General features: G+C 53.2%; 1 long non-coding RNA gene across 1 annotated transcript; it reads left to right on the top strand.

Moving 5' to 3' along the window:
• The first annotated feature begins 573 nt into the window (after positions 1-573).
• LOC144307688 (uncharacterized) lies at positions 574-5,476 on the top strand. The gene is made up of 3 exons (XR_013374447.1): positions 574-2,436; positions 2,656-2,752; positions 3,265-5,476. It is a non-coding gene; the product is annotated as an uncharacterized LOC144307688 (long non-coding RNA).
• The last annotated feature ends 17,242 nt before the right edge of the window (positions 5,477-22,718 follow it).

The following is a 22,718-nucleotide window of genomic DNA, read 5'->3' as shown; positions in this document are numbered from 1 at the left end:
TAATACCCAGAACATATTCAGAGCTTCTCAATGGACCCCAAAATGTTTTTGCAAACCAGTATCCAATCCAATTTGGATTGCATCTGGTTATGTCACTTAAGTCTTTTTCTGTCTGGCCAGGTCCTCTTTTATTTTTTATTTTTAAGATTTTATTTATTTATTTGAAAGATCGAGAGAGAGAACATAAGCACAGAGAGGGAGAAGCGGACTCTTCGCTGAACAGAGCCCAATGCAGGGCTCAATCCCAGGACCTGAGTTGATCATGACCTGAGTTGAAGGCAGATGCTTAAAAGACTGAGCCACCCAGGCGCCCCAGGCCAGTTCCTTTTTTAAATGAACTTAATGCTCCAAAGAGAATAAGAGAGGTTGTTCTGCAAAATGTCCCACCTTCTAGATATATCAGGAGGTTCCTTGTGATGCCATTTAGCTTGTTTGTCTATCCCCTGTATTTGCTCCCCATTGGAAGTCACACACTCGTGTGGTGGCAAATGTTTAACACCTGGGGCGTCGGCCAATCTCTGTGGTATAAATACTTCCCCCCTGGCTGCTTTCAAGCTACCAATGTGACATCCCTGAATTCAGAGTTAGAAAGAGATGCACACCATCTGCCAGCTCAAACCAGTTCCAGCAGCCACTGCTTGATGGATGGGATAAGGTTTTTGGAGGGGAAGAGGGAAACAGGCTATCTGGAGAAAGACTTGAAGAGCTCCCCCACTCCCATCCCCCAAGACTGTGGAGGGGGCAGCATGATATGTGCTCCAGGAGTGGAAGTGACTGGCAGCCTCTTACCTCTAAGAGGAATGTCGGGGCGGTGGGAGGTGGGAGTGAAGTGAACCACACAAGCTGCGGCCTCAGAAGCCATGGCCAGGACCCCCGCCCTGTGGAGCAGGGCCAAGAAGCAAGCATGGCAGGTAAATCCCCCAGCGCCCTGGCTCCTTGGGTGGGCTGCTCTCTGCTGATGGCCACAGATCCCCAGCGGGACTGAGCTCCAGCTGCCCACAGCTTAACTTGCTTGGTAACCATGCCTTTATTGGTTTTTATTTCCTTCCCTTTCATGGCTCATCTCCATACCCCTCTACTGGGGCTTCCTGGGGACTACCACCCGCATAAAGGGCTGGCCCTCAAACTCCTGTGTCAGGGCATGCTTCCGGGATCGGAGCTGAGACAGAAGGCAGAAGGGGATTGGAACTGGTGTGAAGCTATTTCGAGGTTTTACACTTTTTACAAAGGCACGTACTCCTTTATTCTTAATGCAATTAAAAATCTATTTTAAATAATAAATTTTTAAGAGCAAAAACTATAGCTAGAAGCCACAGGAGACTCACAGAGAGAGACCACCGTTTAGCCACCTATGTGCTCACCCTGACTCGAGAACCCACTGTCCCCCTGGCCCTGATACCTCTCCCCGCACACCCCAAGACAGCACAACACCAGGTGATAATTTTAAGAGGAGCTCACATTTGTTGAGCAGATACCGTGCAGAGTGCTTTGCACAGATTATCTGTTTTACATACTTAGAGCACATGTATTTATCTCCCCTCCCTCCCAAGCTCCCTTTAATATAATCGCGAAGGAACAAAAACGGTATAAACCCACAATAAGGAAGGGGGGGCAGGGTGTCGCCAGATGAGGGATTTCAACACATTTCTGGAAGACAGAGAGCAGAAGGAAGGGTGGTGACAGGTGACACAGAGCAGAGAGAGCCCCAGCTGGAATCCTCCCAGGCAGGGAAGCAAAAGGAAGAGGCTCCAGGCTGAGCCTATGGGGGTCCCCAAGGGCAGGAGTAGGAACTAGGACTGGAAACAGGATGGACTGAGGGTCCACAGGCAGACCTGCTGTCACACGCTACCTCCCCCCCGCCGCCGCCCACCACCACCACCACACCACCACCACCGTCCCCGCCTTCGGGGGTAGGACAGCCATGAGCAAACTTCCTGGTTCCTTAGAGTTGACATTGGTATTCATGCCACAGCAGGAAAGACTTTCTTCCAAAGAAAGGGGACACATTTTCTGAGGAGAACTGAAGTGGCTCTTGTGCACATAAGGGGATTGGACGAAAGCCCCCCACAATCCATCATCTGGGAGACCCCAGCTCCCCACAGGCTCACCTAAGTGGAGTTCCCCAACCACCAATCCCCAACCTAGGCAACGCCACACTTCTGGTCCACGTTCCTCCTGCTACACAGGGAGAGACGCCCTCCCCGGCTGTTCGTCTGAGGAAAGCCTGCAACTTCAAAGACAAAGACAGGGAAGAACATGAGGCAGACTGATCCTGGAGGAAACAGATAATTTGGTAAACAGGGGAGAATTTAAAGGAAGATGAGCAAGAGGAGGCGGGGATGGGGGGCAGGAGGAAGAGGAGAGGGAGAAGGAAAGCTTTACCCTCAGATGTGAGAAGCTATTGCATCCACAAAGCAAGCCTAACAATCAGAGAAGGTAAGAACCCTTGGAAATTTAAAATACTGGGACAGGGGCACCTGGGTGGCTCAGTCGGTTGGGTGTCTGCTCAGATCATGATCTCGGGGTCCCGGGATCGAGCCCCATGTCGGGCTCCCTGCTCAGCGGGGAGTCTGCTTCTCCCTCTCCCCCTGCTCCTCCCCACTGCACATTCTCTCTCTCTCAAATAAATAAAATCTAAAATCTAAAATAAAATAGGGGGACAGAGTGAGAGAACTTGATTGATGGCCTGAAAGAAAAAAATCAAGAGATTATTCCAGAACACAGAGCACGATGAAAGAAAGCGTGAGAGAAGGTAAGAGACATACACAATTGTCCGGGAGGTGCAACACGGGAGGACTAGCGGGGTCTTCAGAAAGAAAGCCTAGCGAAGACGAGGGAAAGAGCCTGCAAACCATCCCAATCCTTGTGGCTGAGGACGGTGCTGCAAGAGGCAGCCTCTGTGGGACTGGCTATGTAAGCCAGGTTGCTTTTATGTTTTGTGGCCTCTGGGTCAATGTCCCTCGGACCTCCCTTAGTGTTTAGAAGTCTCAAGAGGAGCCAGGCTGGAGAGAGCGTTCTCCATGCAGGGGCCCCAAGCGTAACCTGGGGAGGGGGCAACACTGGTTGGTGGTATCAGTGGATCTCAGAGTGAGGATCCCCCAGAGGAAGGGGGCTCTGGGGGGCCCAAGGTCAGAGCTGCTCACTTCTTATCCTGCGAAGACTCTTTCCAGAGCTAGATCCTACAAGCCCTTGGTTTTGTTTGGAAAAGGACGGGCTTATCTTGTGGATGGGGAGGTCAACTTGTCCAACATGTCTTATATCCAGAGGCTGACACAAACATCAGTCGATGGATCTGATGGGAGCTGATGGGGACAGAAGCATAAAAGATGTTTCAACAGATATTTTTGAGACCAGAATGGGATGCCCGGCAAAGGAGTGAGCCTGCTGCCGCTGGGGGTATTTAAGTTGAACCCAGACAAACATCTGTCAGGAGAACTATAAAAGGAATTGGAACCCTAGAACAGGTAAATTCATAGAGATAGAAAGTAGAACAAAGGTTACCAGGAGGCGGGGGCGGGGGGGATGAGGAGTGGCGCTTAATGGATGTGGCTTCTCTTTAGGATGATGGAAAAGTTCTAGAAACAGACAGTGGGGGGCGGGCACCTGGGTGGTTCAGTGGTTGAGCATCTGCTTTCAGCTCAGGTCGTGATCCCGGGGTCCTGGGATCGACTCCCACATTGGGCTCCCCACGGGGAGCCTGCTTCACCCTCTGCCCATGTCTCTGCCTCTCTTTCTGTGTCTCTCATGAATAGATAAATAAAATCTTTAAAACAAAAAAAGGAAAGAAACAGACAGTGGTGATGTTGACACAACATTGTCAATCTACTAATGCCAGTGAACTGTACACTTAAATATAGTTAAAATGGTAAATTTTATGTTATATGTACTTTACCACAATTTACAAAAAAATTTTAAAAAGGAAATCAGAGCCCACATACACTGCCAGTGGGGATATGGATGGTGCAACCACTGTGGAGAACAGTCTGGCAGTTTCTCAATAAAGTTAAACATAGAGTTACCATATGACCCAGCAATCCTGCTCCTAGGTATACAGCCTAGAGAAATGAAAACATATGTCCACAAATGTTCAGAGCAGCACTATTCACAATAGTTAAAAGGTGGAAACAAGCCAAATGGCCACCAACTGAGGAATGGATGAACAAAATGTGGTGAATCTACACAGTGGAATATTATTTGGCTATAAAAAGAAAGGAAGAACTGACACACAACGGAGAAACCCTGGAAACATCATACAACGTAAAAGAAGCCAGTCACAAAAGACATACACTGCATGATTTTGTGTGTATGAAATCTCCAGAACAGGCACATCTATAGAAACGGAAAGTAGATGAGCGCTTGCCTGGGACCGGGGAGTGGTTAGAGGGAGATGGGGAGTGACTGCTAATGGATATGGGGTTTCTTTGGGGGATGATAAAAAGTGATGATGGTTGCATTTCTGTGTGAATGTACTAAAAATCACTGAATTGTACACTTTAAATGGGTGGATTGTATGGCATGTGAATTATCTCTCAATAAAGCTTTTTTAGAAAAAAAAAAAGGAATAGAGGCAGGGTGCCTGGGTGGCTCAGTGGGTCAAGCACCCAGCTCTTGGTTTCAGCCCAGGTCATGGAATCAAGCCCCGAATCAGGCTCCACACTCAGCAGGGAGTCTGCTTGAGGTTCTCTCTCTCTGCCTCTCCCCCTGCCCTCTCTCAAATACATAAATAAATCTTAAAAAAAAAAAAAAAAAAAAAAGAGGGATTCCCAAGATGGGAACTGAGCTGGAACTGGGGCTGGATGACCTCCTTCCACTCCGAGGCTGGGTGATTTCTATTCCAAGGGTTTGGCGATCTTCAGCCACCTGCCCCCTTGAGGTCCGGCCCCAGGAGGGCTTTCTCAGCAGCTCCGGCACACACTCCCTCATCACGGTGCCTGCTAGTGGCTGAGTCAGAAGCTTCGGGCAGCCCCAAGCAGGCACCTCCTGCATCACGCTGTCAGCCTGGCCCCCTGGGTTGGTTTGTTTTTCCAGGGCATAAACGTATTTTATGGAGAAATAAAATGCACAATAATAAAAAGGGGGAGGGGAGTGTTTCCACAGGCTCACATTTTATCCAAAGGGGCCGTGATTTGGCATCCCTGGCTCGAATATGAAATTATTACACAGGAATTGACTCTCGGTATCTCCCATGCTCCCTGGGATGATTGCTTCTATAACTTATGGAGACAGCTGAGCGTTTGTATTCAAGTGATCACATAAATTAATATCCATATGTGGAAATGCTGTGCTGGGAGCAGACCCGGTTTAAGAATGCTTGCCTTGTAATGATCCTTGCCCCTGAAGGAGAATACCCATCCCGGGCTCCTGGTGAAGGTCTGGTTCACAAGGGTTTGAAGTGAAAGACGGCATGCAAAATGCTCCCCCTCTAAAGCGGTGCAGAACTGTGTGCTGTGTTCAGTCGTGATGTCATCCGAGGGAATGAAGGGAACGGCTTTTTTGGAAAAAAAAAATGTAAAAATAAATAAATCCAAAAGCATGTGCCTTAAAATGTAATGTTTTGCTCCTCGGGGATGGGTTTAGCCCAAAGTTCTAATTATACGTGTGGCAGTAAAGGCCTCCCAGCTTCGTGCTTGCCAAACGCTTTGATTTTGCTACGTGACAGGAGACAAAATTATTCCTTTCTCCTTAAGAGATTGCCAACACCATGCCAAAGGAGAGACGGGGGCGGTGGCAGCTCCCGCAGGAATTAATGATGGGCTTTCTAAGGGCAGGGCAGGGGGCCGGGGAGTCAAGAATCCAGATCCTGCCCTCGGACCACAGACTACGGACCATGTAGGTGAAGCCACAGGCCATGACCAGGCAAGATGCCCCCTGTGGGGTGCCTAGGGAGCCAGGGGGCGCATAGTGCCCCGCACAGGTTGGGTACCCCCAAAAAGCTTTGCTGAATGACGATACAGGAGAATAACAGAGGCATGCAAAACTCCTTCCCCCCCCTCCAGCCCCCGACTCGTTCATTCAGTGGGTTCCTGGAGTCCTGGTCATGTTGGCAAAGCCCCACACCTAGGATGAAGGGGAGACAGCCAGCAGAGCCCTCTCACATGGTACACCTCTAATTCCATTTCATTCATTCCGGAGCTTTTCAATACTGGGTACATTTATAACCTTTTCCGGTGGTGAATGACAGTCGTGCGCTCCGTGGAAAAGGATAGAGAGGGACGGCCCCCTGCAGATCCGGTCACTACCCCCCCACACCCCAGCCTTCTCACCATGGACCCTCCCCTGTCCTAGTGGCAGCCCCCAGCCTCACACTGGACTTGCTGAACTTAAAAACTAAGTGCTTTAAGGCTTCTTGTCTATATTAAGAGCTGGGGGTGCCTGGGTGGCTCAGATGGTTAAGTGTCTGATTTCTGCTCAGATCATGATCTCGGGGTCCGGGAATCAAGCCCTGCCTGGGGCTCCCTGCTCAGCGGGAAGTCTGCTTCTCCCTCTCCCTCTGCCCCTCCCCCGCCCACCCTGCTCATGCACTCTCTCTTTCAAATAAATTTTAAAAATCTTTAAAAGAAAAAGTGCTAAATAAACATGGGATAGTTCAACTCCCTCATTCCTATACACACACACACACACACACACACACACACACACAAAACACAAGTTGTTTCTCCTATATCCACCCCCACCACACTCCCAAACTCCCGTTTTGCCTTTACAAGAACAGCAGACTTTTAAGAAACCTTGAGAAAGATGCTTCTAAGGTTTTGACGGCGTGGACGGATGTGTCCCTCAGCAGCAGTGATGTGCTGGTAAACATTTAACAATGGACTCTCTCCTGGGTGGGGAAAGCCTGTCTGTCGTGTTTGCCCATTTGCGTGGTGTAAATTCTCCCACCGTGGCCGATTTCAAGCTCTCGACTTGACATCGCCTCCGACTGCAGAGTTGGGAAGAGATGGGTATAATTGGTTCTCCTCGGCTGGTGAGCGCTGGCTTCTGGAGCCACCTTCAGAAGCAAGCCTCGAATGAGTTAACTGGGAAAGCATAGGGGGACATGGGAACGTCTTGGTCAGCTGGCAGAGGGCCAAGTCTCTCCCTTGTACCGTGCGGGCACTGAGACTCTGGAATACACTGGCTCCTCTCTAGACTCAGTTCCCAGGAGGGGCAGTGAGAAGAACCCAGAAACATTCCAGCAAAATCTCAGCTATTCCCCTCATCTAGAGAAGATCCCTGGCTTCTCTCTCTCTCTCTGAGAGAAAAGACTCCCCACTCCAGAAGCTTCACTGTCATTTCTTTTCAAAGGTTATGCCTTCCCACAGTCCAATATTTCATACTAAGAAAATGGGAATCAAGATTATTCCCCACTAAGGATGAACGGGTGCAATGACAGAGAAATCACAGAGGGGGGAAATTGATTGGCAATGTCTACGGCAGATTCCATGTCCTTACCTGTACCTGGATGAGTCCGCCGCTTCAGCCCGATTGGATTTATTTCAGAGCAGCGTGCAGTTGTTATAGGAGCACTTCACGCGCAAACCATGAAGGATGCACTGCAGGTTCTGACGCCAGCTCCCAGCTCTTCCTCGCTGAGGACCCGGCGCGATCCCCCATGCAGTTTGGCTTCCTCCTGGATCTTTTTGGACCGTCCCAAGAGGTCAGGTCCACCCCTCTGGCTTCAAGGCCTTCGTAGCTGGGATCTTGATCTTTGCTTATGCACTGCAGCCCACTGTGTTACTGCTCAGCAAATACTCCCTCCTCCCTTCCCCCTCAGACCCCCCCAGCCCCCCCGCACCCCCTGCAGGGGCAGAGTATGCTCCCGCCCTGCTAACCTTGGTTTCAGCAAAGCCATTCACTTCAGTCAATGGAGTATCAGTCAACATGATACAATCAGAGGCTTTAAATATGATTCCTTGTTTTCGCCTGACCCCCTCCACCGAACCCCTGCCATCACTGTGAGAAGGACATGCCTCCAGGTAGCTATTGTGGCTTCAATGTGGGACCCCGGAATGAGAGATGCATGGAGCTGACCTCAATCCTACCCCTAGCCTGGAGCAGAGAAGCCACAACCAGCCATGGGTAAGAAATAAGTGTTTGTGGTAAGCCACGGGGATTTGGGGGTCATTTGTTATGCAGCTGGGTGGTAGCAATGGGGATTACATCCATTCCAGGTTCTGTTTAAATGTAGAGCCTCGGGGGCACCTGGGTGGCTCAGTGGTTGAGCATCTGCCTTTGGCTCAGGTCGTGATCCCAGGGTCCTGGGATCCAGTCCCACATCAGGCTCCCCACAGGGAGCCTGCTTCTCCCTCTGCCTATGTCTCTGCCTCTCTGTGTGTGTGTGTCTCTCATGAATAAATAAAAATAAAATCTTAAAAAATATAGAGATAGGGATCCCTGGGTGGCGCAGCGGTTTAGCGCCTGCCTTTGGCCCAGGGCGCGATCCTGGAGACCCGGGATCGAATCCCACATCGGGCTCCCGGTGCATGGAGCCTGCTTCTCCCTCTGCCTGTGTCTCTGCCTCTCTCTCTCTCTCTCTCTGTGTGACTATCATAAAAAAATAAATAAATAAATAATTTTAAAAAAATATATAGAGATAGAGCTTCGATCAACCTGTTAATACAGGAAACTTGGCTTTGCACCAATATGGTGTCAGAAACTTTTCTTGCAAACCCACTTCCAAGCACACCAGTACTCAAAGGGAGCATGGGTCCCTTTGCCCACCTATGACCACACACATATGCCTTCCTGAAGTAGCAGTGGAATCAGATTTATTCTTTTGCTCTGAGGACGAGTTATTTGCTAAATACCTCCTGTATACCAGACACTGGGTGTCAGGTACCTGAAACCCATCTTCAAGAAGGTGATAGTGACACTTGGGAATGCAGGTACATAAAAGGGATAACCTGTGAAAGTCTAAGTGAATGACACAGATATGGAGGACAGGGAGTTCAAGAGGGAAGCACCCTCGCTTTTAAGATTCAGGTGTGAAGCAGCGGGAACCAAGAAAGGTCTCCCAGAAAAAGAAGAAACCGAGATAAATCTTAAAGAAATAGCTGGTCTCAGATGCAGGCTACAGCCCATCATTCTGGGCAGCCAACAATGAGTTCAAGTGCACCCATGAAAGATGTGAGGGACACTGCACAAATCAGAGCAGTCGGGGTGGGGGGGAGAAGAGTGGTAAACTGAGTCAGCTTGTGGTCAAAAGATTTCAAATTTTCACTCTGACATGAAGATTACTTATAGCTACAATAATCAAGACAGTATCATACTGTTGGATGGACAGGCGCACAGATCCACAGGGAAGAATGCAGAACCCCCAAAATAGACCCACACTTTTCTTGTGTAGTACTTTTCCTTATTTTTACATCAATGTCCTTGTCATTTCCTACTAAGTTCACCTTACCTTCCTATAGATATATTCAATGAATACGTGCCTATTTTCTTCCAGTTCTGTGCTTGCTGTTGCTGAGATATTTCTGCTTTGATTTTGTTTGTTTGTTTTTATTTTTTTAAAGATTTCATTTACTTATTTAGAGAGAGAGAGCACAAGTACAAGCATGAACATGAGCAGTGGGTGGGGGAGGGGCAGAGGAAGAGGGAGAGAGAATCTTTTTTTTTTAAGATTTTATGTATTTATTCATGAGAGACACAGAGAGAGAGAGAGAGAGAGAGGCAGAGACACAGGCAGAGGGAGAAGCAGGCTCCATGCAGGGAGCCCAATGCAGGACTCGATCCCAGGACTCCAGGATTACACCCTGGGCCGAAGGCAGGCGCTAAACTGCTGCGCCACCCAGGGATCCCTGGGAGAATCTTTTTTTTTTTTTTTTTTATTCCTAAGAGACACAGAGAGAAGCAGAGACACAGAGAGAGAAGCAGGATCCTCACAGGGAGCCCAATGCAGGACTCGATCCCCAGACCGGCATCACGCCCTGAGTCAAAGGCAGACACCCAACCACTGAGCCACCCAGGCATCCCGGGAGATAGAATCCTAAGCAGACTCTGCACTGAGTGTGGAGCCTGACTCGGGGCTTGATCTCACAACCCTGAGATCATGACCTGAGACAGAACCAAGAGTCGGGTGCTTAAACCACTGAGCCATCCAGGCACTCCTTCTACTTTGCTTTATTTTTTTTTTCTACTTTGCTTTAATAGTTAACTCTGACCCATCCAGAATTTTAGGAGTGGGGTGGGGGTGGGAGGAGGACAGAGTCTAGTGTGAGATACAAATCCAAATCCCAATTAGTCCTCTATACCAATAAATTGTACTTGTGGCATTTATTAAATAATTATTCCTTTCTCTGTTACTTGGTTATTTTGGTTTGTCATGGATTGTTATCATAGCGTTTTTCGTCTCTTCTAGAATCATTCCTATTTGGTGGATCCGTTCTCTGTTTTAGAGCCAATTACACAGGATCTTGGTTATCACAGCAGTATATTCACCCCTTGACATCTGTAGGGAATAAAGAAAAAAGGACTCGGGGATCTATTTTGTGGGTAAGAAGAACCATTAGCAATTTTCAAGCATAACAAAGCAGACTTCCTATATTTGGGGTTAATCAGAGGGAGGCGTGTGAAATGTAGAAGGAGAGGTCCTTCTGAAGGTCAGGAGACTGGATGGCAGTCTCAGATGATAAGGCCTCAATACAGGTAGAGACAAGGGGAAAAGACACAAAGCCACATTTCTAAAATCAGAATACGTTAGCTATATAAAATCTTCTAAAGCATGTACTCACAAATATTCATTCTACAAATGAGGAAACTAAGGCCCAGAGAGGTGAAGTCACTTGCCCAGGAATATACTGTGAGTTAGAGCAGAGCTAGGATCGGAGCCCAGGTATATCAAGTAGGAATGCTACAAGTAACAGAAATCCTAGGATGCCTGGCATGCTCAGACCGTAGAGCATGTGACCTAATCTCAGGGCTGTGAGTTCAAGTACCACATTGGGCATGGAGCCTACTTAAAAAAAGAAAAAAAGAAATCCTATGAACAGTGGTTGAGTAAGCGGTTTATTTTTCTCTTGTATGAAAAATCCAAAGAAACATTCAGAATTCAGGGCTCAGTCATCTACTTAAGTCATCACAAAACTCTCTATATTCCTGTGCTGTTGTCCACTGCTTGTGGGGTTCATCCTTATGATCCCAAGCTGGCTGCTGCACCTCCAGGCACAGCATCTGTATCCCAGGCAGGGAAAAGAGACAAGGATTAAAGGTCTTCTCTGTTCAGGGTTTTACCTATTTGGGAAGGGAAACCCTTCCCAGAGATTTCTGCTTACCTCTCATTGGCCAGAACTTGGCTACCACTCGCTCTAAAGTAGCCTAGCGATTTGAGAATCTCACTATCTAGCCTCTATGGTAGAGAATGAGAAAGCAGAAGGGAGTTGGAATGGGTGTGAGTGAGACTAACTACCGTATTTGCCTGATACCAAATCTCTTATCTCCTGGTCCAGGCCTCTTGGCATTTTACACTGCGACAGGACAGGGCTGGCGGTGCTGCGATTGGGGGTGAGAGGGCCACACTAGTTTATCTAGGCCAGTGCCAGAGAAGATGGCTACCTCTTTCCCAGATATTGATAAGGCTTCAATGAAAGACTTGAGGCCCTAGAAGCTGCTCAAAAGAAGGGAGACAAAGTATCGATGTCTGGTGAACAAGGAGAAGGAAGGGATGTAATTCACACCACAACAAACTAACAATTACCAGGCACTTACAACTATGTGCTAGGCACTGTCTCCAGACCCAGGCCTGGGAAGTGTCTTTATAGCAGAATATAGAAGATCAGATTAAAGGAATGGATGGGAGTCAAGAAAATGTCCTTGGAATGAGGGCAAGAAAACAAAACAGAAAACCAAACGAAAGGAAGTTAATCTTGGGAGGACGGCTTAGGAGGGGTTTGAGAGCAAAGCGTGAAATCCTGAACAGTCTCTGCCAGAAATAAAAGCAAACATTCTCCCCTGGCACCAACCACAATGAAGATGCCCCAGCATACAAGGTTTACTTCTGGATGGGTCCTTGGAAACATCTAGAGGCCAGAGAAAGAAAACTAAAAGGGTGACAAAACTCGTTGGGCCAAGCACCGTGGAAGGAGAGATCTGGGTTCCTGTCCTGGCTCTGTACCACCTGGATTTAACTTCTGGGAACCTGTCTGGGGGTAGTGACCTCTATGTTTCCCCAGGGTCGCAGGTAAATCAAGTGACAGAAAACCCAAGTCAAAGTGATCTCAGGAAGGAAAAAGAATTTATTGGCATACGTTACCGAAATATCCTGGGGCAGGGCTAGCTTCAGGTTCAGTGGGATCCAGGGGCTCAAACAATGAAGACTCTGTCGTGAGGCTCTTCTCTGCCTGTACCGGCTCCATTCTCAGGCAGCCAGCCAGCCCAGGCTTAGAACCTATCTTTTTGGTAACCCCCGTAGAAAGTGTCATTCTCTTTTCCACCAGAAACAGCAAGTTCTCAAACTGTCTCTCTGGGTCACACTCAGTTCACATACCAATCTCTGAAGCAATCAGTGTGGCCAGAGTGGGGTGAGGGGACAGGTTCAAATGCTCCAGTCATCCCATTTCAGCAGCAGGGAGAGAGTCAGACCCCTCCCACAAAGCACCTGGACTGAGGGTCAGAGAGGAATGGTTTCCCCAAACAGTGTGGGTGTGGGTTCTGGATCGAGAAGGGGAACCAAATGTCGGACGAGCAAAGCTAAAACTGTCTACCACAGTGGTTCTGAGCAGCTGCCAAAGAAGCCATAAACACCGAAACCTCCCAATCAATCAAAAACTGCCTTTTCCTTGTATCCAGCCTTGAGGATTAGAATCCCAGCCACTTCCAGCCTTGTCAAAGAAATTGTCAGAAAGTCTGAACTGAAAAGGCCCTTTGAAATCATCTTGCCCCACACCAGGGCGCGGAGAGGGGAATAGGCCTGCCTAAGCCTGTAGGGCTAGATCAGCCGCAGAACAGACTCGAAAAGACCTACAAAAATCCAGCCAAGCATTCTTTCACTTCCGCCCGCAGCTTCTCTGGGAATGGCATATAAACGACTAAGCAAAAGCCTGGAGAATGTCACCAGAAATGGGGACAGGTCTGGCCAGCCTACTGCGATGGCTCAGGGAAGAATTTCTTTAGGGGATAAAGATCCTCTTGGGAGTGAAGAGGCTAGGCTGTATAAAGAGCCGGGATGTCTGAGGCCCTCAGGACCCAGATCAGGAACAGGGTGGCTTAGGAGGGAGGTGGTGGCAGGGCACTTCCCATGACGGGCTGATTTGGGCTGCAGGGGGCAGGCCCAGGGCCGAGGGACCCCTTAGAGACATGACATTACATACAGCAAGGGGAAAAAGTTGGCTGGCGGAGGGGCACCTGCGTGGCTCAGTGGTTGAGCCTCTGCCTTCGGCTCAGGGCATGATCCTGGGGTCCTGGGACTGGGTCCTGCATCGGACTCCCTGCAGGGAGCCTGCTTCTCCCTCTGCCTATGTCTCTGCCTCTCCTGTGTCTCTCATGAATAAATAAAATCTTAAAAAAAAAAAAAAAAAAGTTTCCTGAAGGAACTGCAAGAAACCACACATCTTTCTTTTTTGGTTTTAAGTAAGCTCTAGGCCCAAAGTAGGGCTCGAACTCATGACCCCGAGATCAAGAGCCAGGCGCCCCCCCACACCTTCCTTCTGATACCAACAGTGTCTTACCAGTAGCATCTCAAAGGCCTACCACTCTGACCAGCTGCCCAAGGACGTCAGGTATCCCCTTCACGGTTTCACCCAGAGGGAAAATATGGCCCCCCCAACCTGGCTTCCCTTTGATCTTTCCCTTCCCTGCCAACATCCAGGCCTGGCAGTACCATTTCTCAGAAACTGGGGGACGCGTTTAGTAAGTTTACCCGGACAACACAGCCAGTCAGGGAGGAAATTTCTCAGAGGGGTACATTGCAGTGCCCTTTATTATAGGCTGCCTTTTTCTCTCCTCGTCCTTTCTTCTAGGAACGACTCAAGTGGGAACACCAAATGGCTTCAGACCCTAAGGACTCTGAAAGGATTATCATGATTACTTAAGCAAGGGTTTTCTGAAACTCCCAGCCAAGCGGGAGACAGAAGGAAACTTCTAAAGTTATACCCTTTCAGCGATTGGTTAGATAAGTATGGGGCCTGAGCAAACAGACAAACCGTGAACATTTCTTCCATTAACTCTTTCAAGGTCTACAAAACACATGCTGGAGGCCTATGTCCCATGGGGTCCTGGTACTCTAGAATTTACCAAGACAAGCCTTCATTCCTTAAATAAAAGTTCATGAACTGCTCCTTTTTCCATCTGCTTTTACTCATCTCGGGTCCCCCCAAATAGGCCATCTCTTACTACCAGGCAAAAAAGCAGCCTCACAGAGAAAAGCCCACATTTCTTTGCGGAAGGAGGTTAGCAAGGAGTTCTATACTGGGCCCCAAGAGCACCCCACTTTGCCTTGCCCCCTTCTCAGCTGCTGCAGGGCTAGGCAAAGATCGGCCCAGAGGCCTCACATGGGGTGCTCATAAGAGGCGTCCCACCTGCCAGTCACCTTGGCAGCAGAACCAGAGGGAAGGCTTGGCCCAGTGGCTGTTTCTGCACAGCCTCCCAAGACTCCTCATCTGAGTCTGACAAGCAACCGAGAGGGAGCTTCAAGCCACACACATGATCAGGAGCTTTTGCTAGAAAAAACGAATCTCCTCAGCTCCCAGGAATAGGTGGGGCCCAGCAGGACTCAGGTAAGGGTGGCTGCTGGCCTGCACCCAGGCATGCTGTCACGGGGGGGGGGGGGGGGGGGGGGCACCCCAATGTCAGAGCATAAAAGCAGGGACTCTCTGCTTTCTATATCCCCCTTGAATTTGCAAAAAGAAAACAAACAAAAAAAAAAAACCAGAGTGAGCTGCATCTGCATAAACCTGAGGTTTCAGAGGCAGAAGTCCAGGCCTGCCCAGGTCTTGGGGGGCCCTGGCCACTTCATGGGACAGGTTTTATGTCCCTGAGAGCAGACTCAACACTTGGAGCTCGTTCATATGAAGAGAAATGGTCAAGAAAAAAAAAAAATGGGTGCTTTTGAATTCTGGAGACGACCCCTGCACCACAGGAGCTCACCAGGGCAGGAAGGAGATGAAAGCATCCCAGAAATTGGCAAACCCTGTGGGCCTTGCCAATCCGTAACCCGAGAAAGCAGGGAGGGGGCGATGGAGGGAGTTTCATCAACCCCTCTTCAGGCTTCCTGGGAATGGGCCCACTCAGAAGCAGTCCACGGTCTGGGCCTCCCCAGACCACACTTTGCTCCGCTGAGGCCTCCCTTCCACCCAGCCAGAGCGGCGAGGGGCCTCGAGTTCCACCGCCCGGAGCCCCCAGAACCCATCCCCGCCCCCGCGCCATTTCCAGGCCCACAGGCAAGGGGGGTCAATGTCGTTCGAGTAATTTCTCTGCGAACACAAGATGGCAGCCTTAAATAAATGCAACCCTGCGCAGCTTTTAATCTTACACATCATTAAATTCCTAATTTACACATTATGTTTTCGTGGGCCAACCCATAACTCATTAGTGTTGAACTCACGAGGTATAAAGACCAACGCACGACGGGCGCCGTCACCTGCCTGGGTTAACAGTTCGTGCCGCGGGGGCGAGGAGGAAGGCGCGGGAGGGACTCCCGGGCGCCCACGGGGCCGAAGCGGGGGCGCGGGCGAGCCCGGGGTGCCAGGCCCCGCGCCGCGGGTCACGCTCGGAACTCGGCCGCCCGGCGAGAAGGTGCCGGGGCCCGCTCCCTCCCCCATCCCCCCAGGTCTCGAGCGCGCGCGGGCGCGCGCACACACACACACACACACACACACGCGTGCGCGCTCACACTCGCACACCCGGGTGGCCGCGCGGGGCTCCGAGCGGCGCAGGCCTCCTTGGCAGACATCTTCCTGTGGGAGGATTTCAAACGAGCCGTGAAAGCCAGAAACTACACGGGTTACAAACCCCGGAATCCCTGGCCGGCCCGGGCCCCCTTCCCACCTCCGACGCGGCCCCTCGGCTCGGCGCGGGGCCAGGAAGCCACCAAAGGGCCGAGCGCGCCCGTCGACGGCGCGGGGAGCTCCCAGGGGCGCAGGGACTGTCTCCCTCCCGACCCGGGGACCGGCGGCCGGCGCCGCGCAGCCCAGCTCGGCCTCGTGTCCGGCTGGGGTGGCTCAGGCCGCCTCGGAACCGGGGATGGGATGGGGTGGAGGGCCGGCCGCCGCTCTCCAGGGAACGACGTCACCAGGGCGCAGCAGCCCGCCCCAGGCCGCGGTCGAGGCGCACCACGCACGAGGCGAGGCGGCGGGAGGCTGGTGCGCGGAAGGGCCCGGGGGCCAAAGGGAGCGGCCTCCGCGCTCGGGCGCGGCCCCTGGCGGGGGCGCCGAGGCCCACGGTCCGGACGGCGAGGCTGCCAGGCCCTCGAGGTGCTCCGCGCCCTCCCAGCCAAAAGCCGGCTCCCCGCGGCGGCGCAGTGGGAGGGAGGAGGCCGGGCGCGCGCCCCGCCCTCGCCGCCCGCGGTCACAGGGGCAATTACACTCCTCGCTGCAGACGGTTACCAGCTCGCCCGCGCATCCCTGCCCCCTCCTCTCCCCTCCCCTCCCCTCCCCTCCCCTCCCCTCCCCTCCGCGGAGCTGCTGGCTCCATCTTAGCGTGCGCGCCCTGGAAGCCCGACCGCGGCCGACTGCCTCTGGGGACCCCCCGAGGCTTCTTCCGCGCGGCTCCTCCCCCCTCCCCCGGGTCGCCCGGACCAGCCTTCCACGCCCGGCAACGCGTCCCCCGTCCCCCGAGCGCCGCAGCCCCGGAAGCGGCGACGGGAGCCTTCTCCACGCGCTGCAAGACCCCTGTGGCCTCGCATTGCCCCGCAATCCTGCCCCCGGCCAGCGCAGCCACCCTAGCGCCCCAAAGCCCAAGCACGCCTCCGTTTCCCAGGTCTCTGCCGCGTCCAGCCGGTGTGCTTTCCAACTGCCAAGTGGACGCCTAGACCACTTGCCTGAAACCTCCGAGGCCTTCGCGCTACCAGGCAGGCATCCTCTGCTGCACGCAAACCAACTGCCCCCCTCCTTCCCGCCGCGGTTTTATACTATTCCGGAAGGTGTCTTTGAAGCTGTGAATGAAAACTCAGGTTTGGGATTAAGGGCTTCATTTCCAACCAACTGTGTGATTTGAGGCAGTTTTCTTAACCTCAGTTTCCTTATCTGCAAAATGGGAGGAATGCTGTCCGTATAAATGCGTGGCCGTGTGGTTTAAAGATAGCTGTATATGGAAACTGCCTTGGCACAGAATGCAGGCGGTTAGCATTATTACCATGTGGCCAGAATTGTGGCAGCACTAAAAGCGAGGTGGCCTTCCTGCGACCGGGGAGTGAACCCCTGGGGGTCCAGGGCCACAGCTCACAAATCGAGGTGAGCGCCAGCCACCAGCTAGGCCTGAGGGGAGGACAGAAGAGTCGAGGGGCAGCCGAGGGAGCGAATCGCTCAGCCCTCCGCCTTTGCAAATGAATAGGGCTCTGTCTACGGCTTCCGCCATTCCTGCGCCAGGTCTGCGACGCCTAAGGCTTAAACCTGGCGCGGCGGTAAATTTAGCCTGAAGGCAGCGCCTCCTAAGGGGCGGGGATGTCTCCTTGGAGGAAGGAAAGCGAACTGGGTAGGAAAATGGAGTTGCCTCTAGGAAGAGGAATCAGGGAGAGGAAACATTCAGGGCCGCTGGCAGTCCACTGGCAAAAAGAAATCGGACGCAAAAAAAAAAAAAAAGGCTCCCCAGAAATTGGGCCACCGTGGGAGCCGCGAGACAGACTTCCCATCTGGGAAGGGCTGCCTACGGGTAATTGGGTTTGCTCGAGTTGCCTCTATAATTAATAAGTGATTTGACTTGGAGATTGGAAATAGTCGTTGAAAGGAAGCCGCGGGCGTAGGGGTGCGAGGCTCGCGAGCCTCCCTCCGAAATCCAATGACCGCGGAGGAGGACAGTTTAAGGAACACGAGGAATGTGATAATATTGGCATCTAACCTTCTAGTGTTTGAGTAATTCGTTGCTTAGCTACTTTGGATAGGCCATTATTTTGCAAACTGGAAACATTTGCAAGTGGTGATATTTTGCTCCTGCCTGACGCAGGGGCTGCAAACCTACCCCGGCTCTGCTGAACTCTTCGAAATATATATGCATAAATTGTTCCTAATGAGACCATCTGTTTTTTATGGCCCCTCTGGAAGCAGGAGGAACCCGAAGACTGCTCTGTCTTGCAGAAATCTGTGGCCAGGCAGGCCCAGGAAATAAATAGGGAAGATTAGAAGGGTGTACGTGATTTAACAATATGCAGACAGGGAGTTCGGTGGTCGAGTGTATGCTTGGGTTCCCAGGGGTGCCGGGCACAGAGGGTGACCCTTGGCTGCCTAGAGCCTGAGGCTTCCAGTCAGCTGGCCTCCTGGAAGGCCCAGGAAATGTGCGGGTTTTCACAGCACACACGAACCTCGCTTTTGCATGCCTGGAACGTCACCAGAGCCACCACGCGAAACCACAAACCTGCCGCCACTCTGGGGGGCCCAGGACTCGTACCCCGCGGTAAGAGCTCCCCCGCCCCCCGGCGTCGCCCACCAGCCAGGGCCTTCCCCACCTCCGCCCCTGCGGAGGTGAAAGGAGCCGAGCCTGGGGCACCGAGCCTGAGAACGCGCCGCACTCCACCCCACCCCCGGCCCGGGGCGGGGCGGGGCGCTCACCCTAGGCCTGTCCCAGAGGCTGAGCTTTCTGCCCGACGCGCGTCTGGCAGGCCCAGCGGCGCGACCTGAGCCTTGCACCGAGGGTGGCGGGGCAAACACTTTTCACGTTACCCGGTGGCTGTTAATTGGGCAGTGTAAAAGACGCCGAGCCTACCCCTTTGTGGGGGGGGGAGGGGGGTCAAGAGTGGGCAGTGGGGGCTGCTTAATAATAGAGGGGCTGCCCTGGGGAGCCTCAGATATCGGTAACCCCCATGATTAATTCATAACTCTCCACTGCGCCTGGCACCGTCTCGGGTCTTTAATCGGTTCTGAATGTCAGCGAGGCTTCCCCGACAGGCTGAGCGCAGCCTTTTGAATGTGTTGAAAGTCGCTGCGCGCACACCAGGAGACAAAGTTGCCATCTGCTCCGGGGACCACGGCAACTGGGCGCTGGGAGGGGCCTTCCCGCGGCTCCGGCTGCCCCGGGCGGCCTCCTCCTCCCGGCTGGCCCCAATCCTGCCCCGGAGCCAACACTGGCCCCCCGCAACATCCCCGCCCCCCCCGCCCAGGGCGCACGCCTGGTGCAAACTCAGGCTCGCAGCGAAGTAGAGCGCTGCGCTGGGGCGCCGGGAACCTCGCGGTCACCCACACCCAGGCCTATGCTAATGAGATTATGAACCAGGGTTGTTTGTATGCGCGAATGTGGAAGGGGGGGGGGCAGATAAAGCCTGGAAGAGGTGACTTAGGGGAAAAGGGGAAGCCCTGAGAGAACAAAGCTCCGGGCCGTCGGCCCTCCAGAGTCGCACAAGTGACCGCCACAGGCTCGTGCACGGACGGAAGCGGGGGTGGGGGGTGGGGGGTGGGGGAGAGAGGCCGGGCCTAAAGTGCCCTCGCTGGTTTGGAGAACCTGGAGAGGGCACGGGGCGGGGGTCGGAACCCGTGGCTAAATGCTTGGCCCTAGGGCTAGTTTTTAAGGAAATGGATCTCAGGAAGGGGAGGAGGCACCTCGCGCCCTAGAGAGGTAGGCGGGAGAAGCCCCGGCCCGCTCCCCGCCCCAGCCCCCAGCCAGCAGAGGGTGTGTGGGGACCGACCTCCCGCCCTGCACCAGAAGGGGGACGGAGCCGTCTGGCCGCCGAGGGCCTGTGCTTCCGCACTGCCCAGCTCTGCGCGTCGCCTGTCCCCCAGCGCCTCGCCTCCCAACTGTAATTCCACACTCCCGCGAGCGCCGGGGCTGCGGAATCGTTTGAGGGAGTTGGAACTGCATCAGATGAGCACGCCTGGGAGGTGAGATCGGGTAGGAAAGAGTCGAAACTTTGAGTTGTGCGCCGCCGTTGCCTCTCCCCGCCCCCGCCCTCGCCCTCCCCCCGCAACACACACATACACACACACATACATTATTTCCCCTCCCCCTTTCCAACCGCCACCTCCCCCACCCTCTTCTTGATTCTTCAAGGTTTGCAGCCCAGTCTTGTCATATGGTTTTGTTTCTGTGCTGCTGCTTTTTTTCAGACACGAAAATTGGACACGTGGAGAATTAGCCCGGCTGGAGAAGCTCTGGGTGCAGACTCAAACAATGGTTTCCAGCAGCGAAGCTAAAGGCAGCACCTTCCCGCTTCAAGCACAACGGCAGCGGCCTCAGCATCGGCAGCGGCCTCAGCATCGGGTGGGAGCACCCCATCATTGCCCACCCCTCCCTCAGAGCCTAGGAAAGATCCAGCATGGGTTGCCCCTTCCTGAGACACACACCCTTAGGTGTGCCTGGACCTGCATGCTAGCCCTGAGGTCATTGTGCCTGAAGTCTCTGGGGACTTGCAGATGAAGGGCCTGTTTCCCCCTGGAAAGGCATTGTATGGAAGACATCACCCCAAATATTCATGTTTAAAGGCCCAACCTAGATCCTTTGGCAATTCTATCCTTCCTAGGCTCTTGCGGGGGGGGGGGGGGGGGGGGGGGGGGGGGGGTCTCTCATCAAACGAGCCAGTCTCCAGGTGGCTGGGCCTCAAGAGCAGCTTCCTTTGGCCATTGTCTTCTCCAGAGGCCCCATCCTCCACTGCAGCCTCAACCTTGGCCCCAGCTTCTGTGAACCACTCCCACACACGTACCCGGCTCCACTGGCAGCAGCCACAGCCCCCACCCCCAAGCAGCTCCACTGGCTGAGTGGTCTGTGCACCTCGCCAGGGCACAGAAGATCTCTGCCTCCCAGAGCTGGGTTCCTCTTACAGACTCCTATCAGCCGCCAGGGCTGTGGCAAGCCTGCCTGCGGCTCCCTGTGCAACACTGGGTCTCCCCGCCACGCGGGCAGCAAGCTGTGAATCTCCATTCTCTTCCCCTCCTGCAAAGGTCAAGCCATCTCCTCTCACAGGACCATGGTTCACTTCTGGCCTGCGGAGCTCAAATGCTGCAGCTTGGTTATGGGCTTGGGGTGGGTATCCACACCAGGGAAAAGTCAGCACCCCCTGCAAGCCAGAGGGCAGGGACCAAGGGATGTGAGATTCAGAAAGGGGAACCCTGCAGACTAACCCCAAAAAGCAATTCAGGTTTTGCAGCCAGAAACTGAAGAAAGGGAGAGAAACTCAGGCCAGGCACAGGCTGTTGGGCCTTGGCCCCTGAGGAGTAGGCCATTCTCTCCCAGGGGCTGAGTTATAGGAAGGCTGGGAGAAGGGGCTCCTGGGTATGCACTGTGTCCCGTGCAGTGCCGAGGGCCAGAGCACCTCTTCCGGTCAGGTTGCAGGAGTCAGAAGCAAGCAAAGGGCCTAGGACTTAGAATTCAGAGGCCACGGGAGATCAAGTCAGCTGCACCCCACCCCCGCCCCTTGCCCCGGGAGAGACCCTAGAGAGGCCTTTCTTATACCCCAACTCCAGAGAAGCTACTGAGTTCTGCAAGCAGCAGGAAGACTACATCTCGATGTGGAGAAAAATTAGAGGAAACGCCATTAAACTTGCTTCCTCTAAAGAGCACTACCCCCAGTTTTCTCTGAACTGTACCTAAAAAGTCAGGAGAGAGAACTCGTTAACTTTTGTTTGGTTTAACATTGCCAGCTTCAAGTCAACCGTGGGCCCCCCGAAGGTTTTGTAAAATATTTAATCTAGCTCAGACAATTTCCTGCAGTCCCTAACCGGACCACCCCACTTACTGAACAGCTGCCAAAAAGCAGGCTTGACTGCAGGCTGGCAACCACGGGCCTTCTAGCGGCCTGGCCGGCCTGTACCCTGCACTCAGGAGTTTGGACAAGGCACTTCACAGAATCCAGAGCGACCAGGATCTGGGTCACCCCGGAGGTCCAAAGCATAAGGAGGCAGCCTAGGAAATGAAATTAAAGACGCCTGCTTTCCTCACTGAACTGGTGTCCATGTGACCCGCCTGCCATCGCCCTCCCTGAAGTCTGTGTAATGAGCTGCAGGTGTGTCACCTTTCTGGGGTGCTCTGCATTTTGAAGAGTGGCCCTGCGGGAGGGGTTGACCCCCTGGGTGCGCCCCAGCGCCCTCTATGCTCCTGCTTCCCTGTCTTCCTCCAAAGCCTCTCACTAGGGAACCTCGCCAGCCAGAGAGGGATCCTTCGACTGCGCCGAGCCTCAGCCCCTTCCAAACGTGAGGCTCACGGGGAGAGCTCCTGCTTTGCCCAGTTTCCATTCCCGCTTCCAGAATAACGAGCCGAAAACATGTGTACTGTAAATAAAGCCTGTCTAAATAAAGCACTCGGGTAAAGGCTGCCGAGAAAACACTCGGCATCGCTCTGTTCAGAGCGTGAGTCAGCTTCCCAGCTCCCGGGGAACAATGGGGACCTTGCCAAGGGTCCCCTTCTGTCAGTCCCTGAAGGTCCCCAAGCCCGTGTAGGTGGCGGAGACGCCGGCCCACGGGGACCTTCGGCCTGGAGATTCGGCAGGGGGAGGGGCGCTCCCGACTGCCCGAGGTTGGGGTCCAGCCCCAGCGTTAGCGCCGCCAGGAATCCGTCTACCCGCAGCTGCCGCAGAGGGGTCGAGGGTTAAGCAAACACGAGGCAGAAGAGCCAGCCTGGGGTGCAGTGGGGCCGCGGCCCTCGCGCCGCAGACACCGGCGGGAAGG

Source organism: Canis aureus, chromosome X, assembly GCF_053574225.1.
Source record: "Canis aureus isolate CA01 chromosome X, VMU_Caureus_v.1.0, whole genome shotgun sequence".
Classification (NCBI taxonomy): Eukaryota; Metazoa; Chordata; class Mammalia; order Carnivora; family Canidae; genus Canis; species Canis aureus.
Note: the sequence above shows the minus strand (reverse complement) of the source record. Positions and strands in the feature narration are given on the sequence as shown.